This window comes from Ziziphus jujuba, chromosome 1, assembly GCF_031755915.1.
Source record: "Ziziphus jujuba cultivar Dongzao chromosome 1, ASM3175591v1".
NCBI lineage: Eukaryota > Viridiplantae > Streptophyta > Magnoliopsida > Rosales > Rhamnaceae > Ziziphus > Ziziphus jujuba.
The window spans coordinates 15982777-15995483 of NC_083379.1; positions in this window are offsets into that span (position 1 = coordinate 15982777).

Genomic DNA, 12707 nt, shown 5'->3' on the forward strand with positions numbered 1-12707 from the left:
AAATAACAAACTAACAATATATCAGTAATATATCTATATATATATATATATATATATTAATGTGTATGTGGGTTCAAGTTACCCCAACCCACTATCCAAAGGTAACTTGTATATTATTTACATTAAGCTAGCATTCATTCATGACAGTTTTCCTTTTAATGATCGATATAAAGAGCATGACTACGGAACTAAATGGAAGTTGGAATTTATAATCTTTTAGTATAACTTGTACACCTGAGCATTACTTTCACAAATAATTAATAAAAATTTAAACCATTGAATATATTATTAGGAAACATGCTTATATATCACTTTTGCATTAATTAGTTGCCATGACATATATAATTATGTAATTGAAAAAAATAAAAGAAAAAGGTGAAGGATTCAATCAACATTTTAAACATCTAAAATTTCTACCAAAATTTCTCCAAAATTTTCTTCTTCTTTTTTAAAGGATCAAAAAGAAATTTAAATTCCAAATAAAAATGGATAAAATTTCCAAAATTATCCATCAAAATTTTCAAAATTTTATGTGGAAATTTTCATCAAAATATTCACATCAAATCCTTAATAATTTGGTTAAAAAATCCAATAATATCTATTAAATTTTAAAAATTTCTATGTAAATTTATGAAATTTTCATGAAAATTTTGGAAATATCTATAAATTTTTTTTAAAATTTTTTTAATAAAAAAATCATAAATATTATTGATGCTTAGTAAATTACTTTATTAAATTAACTTTAGTGATAGTTTTAGTTTTAAACCTTTTAATTATCTTTCAAATATTTAATGATCTAAATAAAACGGAATGAATTAAATTGAATAACCTTAATTTATTCTATTTATTGATAATATATATATATATATATATACTTATAGTATATTTTGTATAAGATATATTTATTAGAATCTCATAATCACATATTAATAGTTGATTATATAATAATAGAAAATAATAACATAAAATAATTACATGAAAATATAATATTATGTAGAATTTGTATTGATAGTATTTAAATTAATAATATTAAGCAAATAAAAATAAAAAAATAATATAATATATTATACTAAATATCTAGGATAATTACACTTATTACAAGATTTTTAAGGTTGATATATTAATAATTACATAAAAAATTATTAAGAAAATATATTTTTTAATAATTATTTTTTATATTTCATATTTCAAAATGAGAATAAGGAAAAAATCAATAATTTTTAACTACCTAAGAATTCTATGAATAGTAAAATAATATTTATAAAATATACTATAATTGTACTAATTGTTTCTCAATTAATAAATAATTTTTATCAAATAAATATTTTTTTCATATTTTTATGAATAATAATTTATTTATGATCATTACTGTTTATTATAAATTAAATTTATTAAGAAAAATATAATATCTATTCAATATATTTGTACTTTTTATAATAAATTTGATAATGGTGATTGAATAAGCTAATTCTAAAATTTCAACAAAAATTTCTATTTTTTTAAATAAATTTCCATCAATTTTTGTTATTTTTTTGTAAACTTTTATTAATATTCGATACTTTCCGATATTTTTATGGAAATTTTTATATTTTGAACCTTTGATATTTCTATTGATACCGAAATTTTGAATTTTGGATTCAATCATATATTCTTCTTTTAGTTATGAATTATAAAGAGTATGGTTAGAAAAAATTAAATCAGTAATTTAATAGAAACGGTCATGCATGAAATCTAATGAGATAGCTAAGAAATAAAAAAGTTAATTCATGATCTTAACTGTTGAAACATAAATTTAGAATTGCAATTCGAATAAGTAATATATTAATTAGGGTTAACTGTACTTTTGATTAGAATTGGTAAACGAGAACTGTAAAATAAAAGCTTTGCGGATATGATTTCAGTGAGCAACGAGAATTTCAAGAATGCTGTTCAAGTGTTTAGGCAAAGGATGAGAATCGAATTTAAAATCAGTACGATTTTATTTAAAATTTAATTTAAAAAATTAGAAGAAAAATTGAAAAAAAAAAATTTTGGAGGTCATTTATGTTGCATATGACCCTTTTTTTCATGGATTCTTATAAAAATTAATAGAATTGAACTTAAGTAGTACTTTTTAACAATAGGGGTATCATTTGTAATTTTTTATTTTTTATTTTTTATTTTTTTACAACCCTCTAAGTGAAAACTAATTAAATATATATATGATATTAAAGTATATTTTGGATCAATTTAATTTGAATGCCTTAAGTATTTCAAAATCTTCAACTAAGTGCGTCAATTTGCATTTTTTGTTTCAATTTAGCTTTGCATTTTCATTTTGTTCAATTGAGATTCTTAACTTTAATTTTATTTCAATTTCGACATTGCATACTTAGTTTATGGTAAGAAATTTTATTTTATTTTTACTTATTTTTTAATATTTAAGTTAATAACATTTTTGGATTTATAATAAAATATTTATTTTTTTCAAAATTTTAATTTTATATCCATATTGAAGGAAAAAATAAAGTTGAGAATCTCAATTGAAAAAATTGTAAATGAATTGCATACGTTAAAACCAAAATGAAAATGGATTGAGGGCAACTTAGAAGTTCCTAAAGTATAGTTTTTTTTTTTTACCATTTCAATGTGAATGTAAGTAATATACTAATTGAACTGACGTCATTTGATTCCACAAATATAGTTAATCTTATTGATTTGGTAATTTATTTTCTTATTAACATAATATATCACCTCACATCATATCGACTTGATTATTTTAACATTGAATTTTTTTATATTTATCTTTAAATCACATCTAAAATTATAATTTAAAATTTAATTATTGATTAAATATGAATTTAATTAGATATTAAAATTTTATATGGTCCATATGACCAATGGCGTAAACAACCTAAGGGCAGTGATGCTAGCTATCCCATGCTGATTTGGCTAATTTCCTTAACGGATTTAATTTATCCATTAAAAAATGAAGTAGATTTCTAATTTTGCCCCGACATTTATACTTTTGTTGAGGAAAGTTTTAGTCTAATATAGTAATTTTATGTAAACATTCACTTTTCCAAGATTTTTTTGCTACTCTCACCTAATTTTTATCCACTTCTTAGGATTTTGTTTCCTCGAAATTAATTTTCAAGATTTTGTTTCGTAGAAATTAATTTTCTAAAAATTAATTTTTCTTTTGTTATGTTTAGTGAGTAAAAAAAAAAATTGAAATTTATAAGTAATTAAATTTAATATTATATAATAAATTAAGGTAAATATGTATTTTAAAAAAAATTCTAAAATAATTTTCTCTGAAATTCTTAAATGATATATTCATAAGTAGAAATAACTTTCTCATATATTTTTCTACATTAGTAGAAATCTAATTCTCTGGACCAAACATTTCCACCTCACAATAAATATCCCAATAAAAAAAATTATCACTTTCTATGAAAATTAGATTCCCATTATCATTATCAAAATAGGCTATAATAGTTGACTATTTATTTCACTTTTTTTTTTTTTCCACTTTCACTTATCATTTCCTCTATGTAGTTACACGAAAACAAATTTGGCTTAAAAGTTCACTTGAAAAAAAAAAAACAAAAAACAAAAAACTCAGCTTAAAAAAAATATCTCTTTTATTAATTCAAAATATGTATCCAAAATAAACAAGGTACAATTTTTTTTAAAAAAAAAAATCTATAATTTTTTTTGTTATATGTACAAATGAGAAGAAAATTTGTCTCAATGAAACATGAAGATAAATAAAATAGTGGTTAATGTGTGTTCTTATGTATTATCCATCATCTGAAGAACTTCAGCATTTACATATCAAATACAATTATCCCCAAAAAAAAATCAAATACAAAAATAATTTTAAACTTTACCATTATCCAAATAAGTCGTAACAATTGACTATTTATTTCACGTTTTTTTTTTTTTCACCTTCACTTCACATTACACGAAACAAGTTTGGCTTAAAAGTTCACTTGAAAAAAAAAAAAAAAAAAGAGAAAAACAAAAACAAAAAACTCAACTTAAAAGAAATATCTCTTTTATTAATTCAAAATAAGTAACCAAAATAAACAAGGTACAATTTTTTTTTTTAAAAAAAAAATCTATAATTTTTTTTGTTATATGTACAAATGAGAAGAAAATTTGTCTCAATGAAAAATGAAGATAAATAAAATAGTGGTTAATGTGTGTTCTTATATATTATCCATCATATGAAGAACTTCAGCATTTACATATCAAATACAATTATCCCAAAAAAAAAAAAAATATATCAAATACAAGAATAATTTTAAACTTGAAACTTTAGATTGCCTTATTGTTATAAGGAATTTTCAAATGGATTTTGATTCCATTCAACTATTTATTTGGCTTGGTTTGGAAAATGTTAAAGTTTAGAGGAAACTAATTCTTGAAAGATTTTGAGAATTAGTTTCTTGTAATCAATTTTCCTCTTCTTATGTTTGATAAATGATTGGAAAATTAAGAGTTGTAAATAATTAAATTTAATTTGTAGTAATAAATTAATGGTAAATTTGTATTCCCAAAAAAAATCTTAAAACTAGTTTCCAAGTATTTTCAAAATAACATCTCTATAGGAAGAATAATTTTTCCACATATGTGGGAATCTGATTCCCTACATCGATATTTTTCCATCTCAAAATAAACATCCAAATACAAAAAAAGTTGCCATTTTTACAAGGAAATTTTATTTCTATTAATTTTACCATTTTACAAAATAAAGCCTATTTAGATTCCACATTGTTACCTGCAAGATTTTAGATTCCACAATGTTAGAAAAAGCTTACAGTAATTTTATAAGGAAAATAAAATTAAATATATATCAAGTTTCATAGTCTAAAATTGTGAAGATCTAAATGTAATTGCGATGATTTTTACTTTTAGCGAAAAAAATGTTTTTTTTTTAAAAAAAAAATCTTAGTGTATATGTAAAAACATATATGTTGTTTGACATGAAACATTAATATCATGTGGTAGCATTGTTTTAATTAGCATAATAATATTGACCAAAAAAATAAAATTAAACTTTGCCCCATAATCTAAATATCCTTGCTTCGCTCCGATAGATGATGATGAATTTTAAAATCTTAGATTTTGAAGTGATTCAATGGTTGAAAAAGGAAATTCTAATGCTAAAATCATTAGATTAACTTAACACAAAAACTAGTTATATATATACGCATGTAGTTTTGCTATAAAATCGTGTATGGTAGATTGCATGTAACCCACTATTTGGTTACATGTAAATCATATTAGATTATATAAATAAATAGTAAGTCTTTTATAATGTTATTATGATGGATTTTCCGTTAAGACTTTTATTATTTACCATTGTATTGCTTCATAATTTGAAATTTAAAATGTATTTGAAATTTATAGGAGTTTAGTGAAATACCAAAACTTTAGAAATCGCAGTAAATCTTATCAGGACTTATATAAATTTCAAATGTATATTTAAATCTCAATCATTAAAGAGAATTAAGGCTTGATAATTAAGGTTTTAATGGTTATCCATGTCCTAATGTGAGAATTTCTGTAAACATGTTAGATTACATATTTATATATGATAATGAAAGGTAATAAGATATATAAAAGTAGGAGAGTTCGCCCATAAAAACGTTCTGATGGTTTTTTTTAGCAGGACCTCATTTCTAGTCCTTAAATTACCCCAAAGATTTATTGGGGTTTAAACAAGTTAAGATGGGGTTAATTTTGCATTTCCAAGGTTGTAGTACATCACCCAACAAAAATAGATAACTAAGAAATTTTTAAATCTTAACACTTGAATCAATTCAAGGTTTAATAATAAAGATAGTGATGAGAGACTTATTGTTTTTGTTTTTTTTTTTGGTGATAATAATAAAGGTGTTGCTACCTGTACCAAATTTATGCAAATCATGTAACGAAATGATATAACAATATATTATTGGATGAAAAATTAGTATAATCTAAATGGGTGAATTTCATTTTAGACCTTTTTAGTTTTGTTAAATTATACATAGATTTTATGTTTTTGAAAAATTATCATCAACTTTTCTTTACTCTTCTATATCAAAAGACTCATCTTAATTTTTACTAGTTAATTCAAATAATCAAAAGCCAAAAAGAGGCTAAAAATGTAGTACTTTATAGTTACATAATATTGTAAAAATACAATTTTAATGTTAAGTGTAAAAATTAACTATTAAAGTTGATATATTGATGTGTTTTGATAAATATAAAAAACTAAACCAAAGTTAACTATGGTTTTTGAAAAGCCTAAAGTTAAATTTAATATCTTAGAATAAAACCAATGAGATATAAATGAAATTTTCTCTAATATAAATTTGAATAAATAAATCTTTAAACACATAAATAAATTACAAATACAAGCCAATAAAATATCATCTTATTATTTGATAAATAAATAATTAGAAGAGGTAAAAAAAAAAAAAAAAACTACCATGTACCCAGCCCTAAAAACAAAAAAGTTGACCATTTTATTTTTTCAATACGGCTGACAAATTCGAGTAGTTAGGTAATTAATATTTCAAGCATGACAGTGAGACGCATCAGATTCATACTTTCTGCATAAAATAATTGAGCAGTGCCTATTATTTACCTACTTTTTACTACCTGTCTTTATATTCTATGCATCGCAATCGAATTAGTTTCAATGGATTTTGCGGCCGTATCAGATCGATGTTCTATTAATAAATGAAGTACATGCCTCGCGTACTATCTTAATTATTTTCTTCTAAATGATGTTTACATTATAATTTTCTTAAAATCGAAACGATATAATAACAACAATCACATTAAATAATATTATTAAAATTTGAATCGTGGCCTATATTAATTTTGATAACTTCCCCAACGGAGGTCGCATAACATGCTTATAAGATTGCCTTTAAAAAACAATAATTTATATAATATATAAAAGAAGAATTGTTTGCATCATGTGTTACTGTACATTTTTTTCAAATTTTTTTCAAAAATATATTTTTTATTTTTATTTATTAGTTATTATTCATTATCTTACCATCTATGAATACAACTAAATATATATATAATTAAATTTTGATATAATTTAATTACATATATGGTAATAATTTTGAAATATTTTTATTTTATTTATTATTATTTAGTATTTATTATTCATTATCTTACTTTTTATGGATATAACCAAACATATATATATTTAACTGTTATTTTTAAAATATTTGATTTGATATTATTTACCAAATATATATTTATGGCTTTGTGTAACCATAATTAAAGATATAGGCCCGTGCATGTACAACATATATATAATTAAAGATTTAGAGAATATTCATTTGCATGTATTATTATTTAATATTTGATTTTATTTTATTTACCAAATAAGTTAAATATATTTAGTTATAAATTAGTAAGTGACATCTCTTAGTTTTTTAAAATTTTGGTATTCAATATTTTGTTATTTTTTATTTCTCTCATATTTCTGTTTTAGTGTTTAAGTTTTTTTTTTTTTTATTCTTTAATTTCAATTTTTTTTTTATTGATCCTAAACATGATCATGTTAATCATAAGCATGTACGTGAGCCATGCTATGGATTTTTGAAAGAAATTGATGATTCTGAATCAATATATGACGTAAAAACTCTTCACAAAGAAAAAGATGCTTCTGACGAAGAATCATTGCTGATTGATTCACCTTTATCTATAACTTTTTCAAGATGATGGATAAGAAAAAGATAAAAATGAGAAGACGCAAGAGATTATTCAGACCGAGGGCATGCAAGAAAAAGCAATACGATCGTTCTAGCAATCAAGTGGTACCAGAATTCCCTGACTTTGAGATAACTTCATAAGGAGATTAAGCATCTGTCCTAAATATTATACTTTTTTGTTTTCGTATTATACTTTTTTCTATTGGAATCGAAATAATATAATATTTTTATTTTAATTAGGATAAATTACAATATAGTTTTTTTAGGCAGACAATATTTTTGTTTTTGTGGTTCGTTAATATAATTATTCTTTACATTTGTTTTTGTTATTGAAAAATAATATTTGTTTTTGTTGTTTTAGCATAATTTCCATCTATTAATTTAAGCAGCATCCATAGTCACTCTTAATAATTACAATTATTAATATGATAGTCTTTTCAAGTAAAGTTACATATGTTTGTTTTAACCCAAATAATAATCTATATAATAATAATAATAAGTTTTCCTATTTTTATTGCATATTTTAATTTAAGTAATTAGTATGAAAATTAAGCTATCTCGGCATTTAATTGTTTAAAATGGTGTATGTTGGAGTGAAGCATAAACACAATTTAAATGTAAACAATAACTTCTCTGAAAAAGGAAAGAAGGGTCAAATCAGGCTATTCATAAATTTATGGCCTCACTAATGGAATTAATTTTCTGGCAATTTACGAACTTATTTAATTTTCTGCATATATGGTAAATTACCTAGAAAAAAGGGCTAATGCTTTATATTAAAAAAAATTATTAATAGTTAATAAGGAAACAAAGGAAACGATTTTCTACTGAAAAAAAACAAAATTGATAATAATTTATATAATATATAAAAGAAGAATCATATGCGCCACGTATTAGCATATACTTCTTTCAAATTCTCTTCAAAAGCACCTTATTTATTTTTATTTTATTTATTATTTTACCTTTTATGTTTATATCCAATTATATATAAAATCAATATTTGATATAACAATCAAACAATTGATAAAGTGATATATGGTAATAATTTTGAAATAAATTTAAAATAAATAAAATATTTGATTTTATTTTATTTACCAAATAAGTCAAATACATAAAATGTATTTACATGTATATAGTTTCCTTAATTAAGTATATTTTAAATATTTTTATATTTACAAATATGGTCATATGGAAATTAATAAAGATATCTTTTATTATGATATAAAAATATAATATCATAAATAATTATTGTTAAGCATAGCAAAATAAGATTTATTTTCAAAATAAATTATTTCATCTTATTTTCTATATAATATATAAAATAAAAAGTATATGTGCCACACGTCAGCATACACTTCTTTTAAATTCCTTCAAAAAGTACCTTTTATTTTTATTTTATTTATTATTTTACCTTTTATGTTTATACCGAAATATATATAAAATCAATCTTTGATATAACAATCAAATAATTGATAAAGTGATATATGGTAGTAATTTTGAAATAAATTTAAAATAAATAAAATATTTGATTTTATTTTATTTACCAAATAAGTTAAATACATAGTTTTGTTAATTAAATATATTTTAAATATTTTTACATATACAAATAAGGTTACATGGAAATTACTAAAGATATCTTTTTATTAGGATATAAAAATATAATATTATAAATAATTATTGTTAAATATAGCAAAATAAGATTTATTTCTAAATAAATTATTTGATCTTATTTTCTATATAATATATTAAAAAAAAAGCGTATGTACCACGTGTCTAAAAATAATTATATAGTAACAATATGTGGTTTTCTCAAATACATCTCCTTAATTCTAAAATCAAAACATAGCTAAAAAGATAGTTATAATAAAAAATATTTTAAAAAATAATAATTTATATATTAATATTTTTATTATTTTGCTATATTTATTTTATTGGTAGATAATAAGATTTTATATACACTAATTAATAATAAAATAGATCTTCTTATTTGTATAATTTATATATTAATATCTTTATTCGTTTGTCATATTTATTTAATTATAAAATAATATATTATTTTATAAGAAAAAATATATGTAACGATTAGTAAATTACCTTACAAAGTAAAAAGTAAAAAGTAAAAGTAAATAATAATAATAATAAAGGTAATTAAATTATATTATAATGATTTAATATAAATAAATTAATTATTTGCAAGGAATAAAAAAATATTAAAAATAGATTTATAATAATTTTATTAATATCTTTGTTAGTTTATTATATTTATTTTATTGTGAAATAAAAGGATTTTGTATATGGTAATTAATAATTAGATTTCATACATTAATACATAATATATGGATTTCAATAATGAAATTGATATTCTTATTTGATCTTAATAAAATATATCTAACCATAAATAAATTATCTTATAAGGTTATATGGTAAATAATAATGATAATAATAATAACAATAATAAATATAATTAAATTATATTATGAGGATTTAATATAGGTAAATTAATTAATTGCAATATCATAATATATAGATTCCAATATCATAATATAATTAATTATTTGAAATAAATTATGATGATTCAATTTTATAATATATAAATTTCAATAATGAAATTGATCTCCCTATTTAATCTTCTTAAAAGAAGGGATGGTGACCATACATGGTTAATTTTCAAGTTAATTCAAATAATGAAGAAAAAAGCTTTAATTTGGAATGATAGCTTCATTTAAAGAATTGAGAAAAATTTACATTCATTATTTAGAACAATATTTGTATTCTTATCAGGTTTGAAGGTCTTCACCTATAAATAGGTAATGAAACAAGTGATCTTTAACTCCCAATCAATCAAACATATAACTATTGAATAATATTTTCTTTTCAATTTCAATTTTTGTTATAATAAAAATTATTTAGTTAATTAATTTGATTCAATTTGAATATAATTAATTTTCAAAATTATCTATTACAGTTATACAAATCGTTCGCATGTGATCAAAACTAGTACTAATAATTACTATAACCGTCAACATGGTATCTACAATTATATATACTTACTATTTCATTAAGATATTTTGATAGATTTTTATCGTAACCTCATTTTATCAACCATTAGATCTTTTTAAGGATTGAGATTTAAAAATAAATGTTGAAATTTTGTATAAGTTTATTAAAATACTAAAATTCTAGGAGGATAAAGTGAACATTGTCAAACTCATATAGCTCCAATGGGGTGTTTGGGTAGTGGTAAAGTTAGTAGTAATCTAAAATTTCCTAGGAAAGTAGAATTTTCTCTTGTTTGGATAATTTTTAAAAGAGAAAATTTGTATGTCCGAATGGAAAATAAATTTCATAATGTGGGAAACTGACAGAGAAAATGAATCCTACTAAAGATGTGTCATTCTCAAATTCTCTGAGAAACTGATTTTACGTATTTTTTTAAATACAATTTTATCTTTTACTTTTAATGTATAAATTTATTTAATTACTTGTAAGCCCTATTTTCTTCTATAATTAAAAAGAATTCCAAGAAAACTCATTCTTAGGAAGCTGATTTCCAAAAATCTGTTTCCTTCAATACTTTCCTTTTTACCAAACACCCCACAAATATATTTATAAATTTCAGCTTTTAAAAATATCTAAGAATTGATGTATCCAAGAATTAAGATTTAAAAATATATCTGGGATTTTAAAGATGCTTTTAAGGTTTGAAATATAAAGATGTATTTAAGGTGTATTCAAGGATTGAGATTTAAAAATGTATTTGAGATTTATATAAATTTAATGAAATACTAAAAAACCATAAGGGTAAAATTGAACCATTGTTAGACTCACATATATTTAAATATCAGCTTTTAAAAAAATTCATTTGTTGGTAAGTGAGATCCTCGTAAAAAAAAAAGTCATGCTATTTGTCACCATTTGTGACAATCACCATCATCATGCTATTTGTCACCATTTGTGACAATCACCATCATATACAACAAATTTAATTGAGGTATTTAAATTTATTTTTTTTAATTTTAAAACACTAAAATGAATATTTTAATAGTAACAATTTAAATTATTATTTCGCATATCCGTCCCATCAGTAATCATTTACCAATGATGATAAATAATATTTTTCTTGTGGAAAATCCATCAGGAGAGACAATACTTATATACATATATATATATTACCATATTCAAATATATATGTATATATATATGTTACCAGATTCAAATCAAGTTTTTAATATCAATACTAACATTGAAACTTCCTTCTTTTTTTTTTTTTTTTTTTTAAACATTTGAATCACATCTATGATTGAAATTTAAAATTACATTTATTAATCACTGGATTTTAACATAGTTCACTTTTATTAAATAGGGTTTTACTAAATTTATATTTGATTACTTTTAGAATTTTAAATTCTAATCATCAATGTAATCTAAATGCTACTAAAAGAAGATTTAATGTTAAAACTATCATGTCATCTTAATGCAAGTCTGATTATATATAGAATAATATTACAGACGACATCTAAATTATCAAGTTATTTTCAAAATAATTTATCAAAATATACATGTGTTATTATTTGATTAGTTTGGTAATATGTATATATATATATATATATATATTTGGCCTTGACGATTCTAAACATACATGTAATGGGGACCTCAAAATCTTGCAAAATTCACATTACATGTATGTGTAAATCTGTGTGGTCTCAATAATAATAGAACAATGTTTTTAGAATTCAAACTGTAAGTCTAGCTAGTTTTATATAGTGCTAATTGCATTTTGTTACTCCAATTTTTAAAGTTTCGTAACCTAGACATTTAATCTCTTGTTTTAACAAAGGTCATTTGTTGTATTTTGGACAGTATTTGATTTTTGACTGTATGATTTAACAACTGTTTCATATGGTTAATATTAAATTGTATAAATTTTCAAACTAAAAGTTATTAAAGTGCAAAATATTAAAATTATTTTTAATATTTTGCACTTTGATACCATTA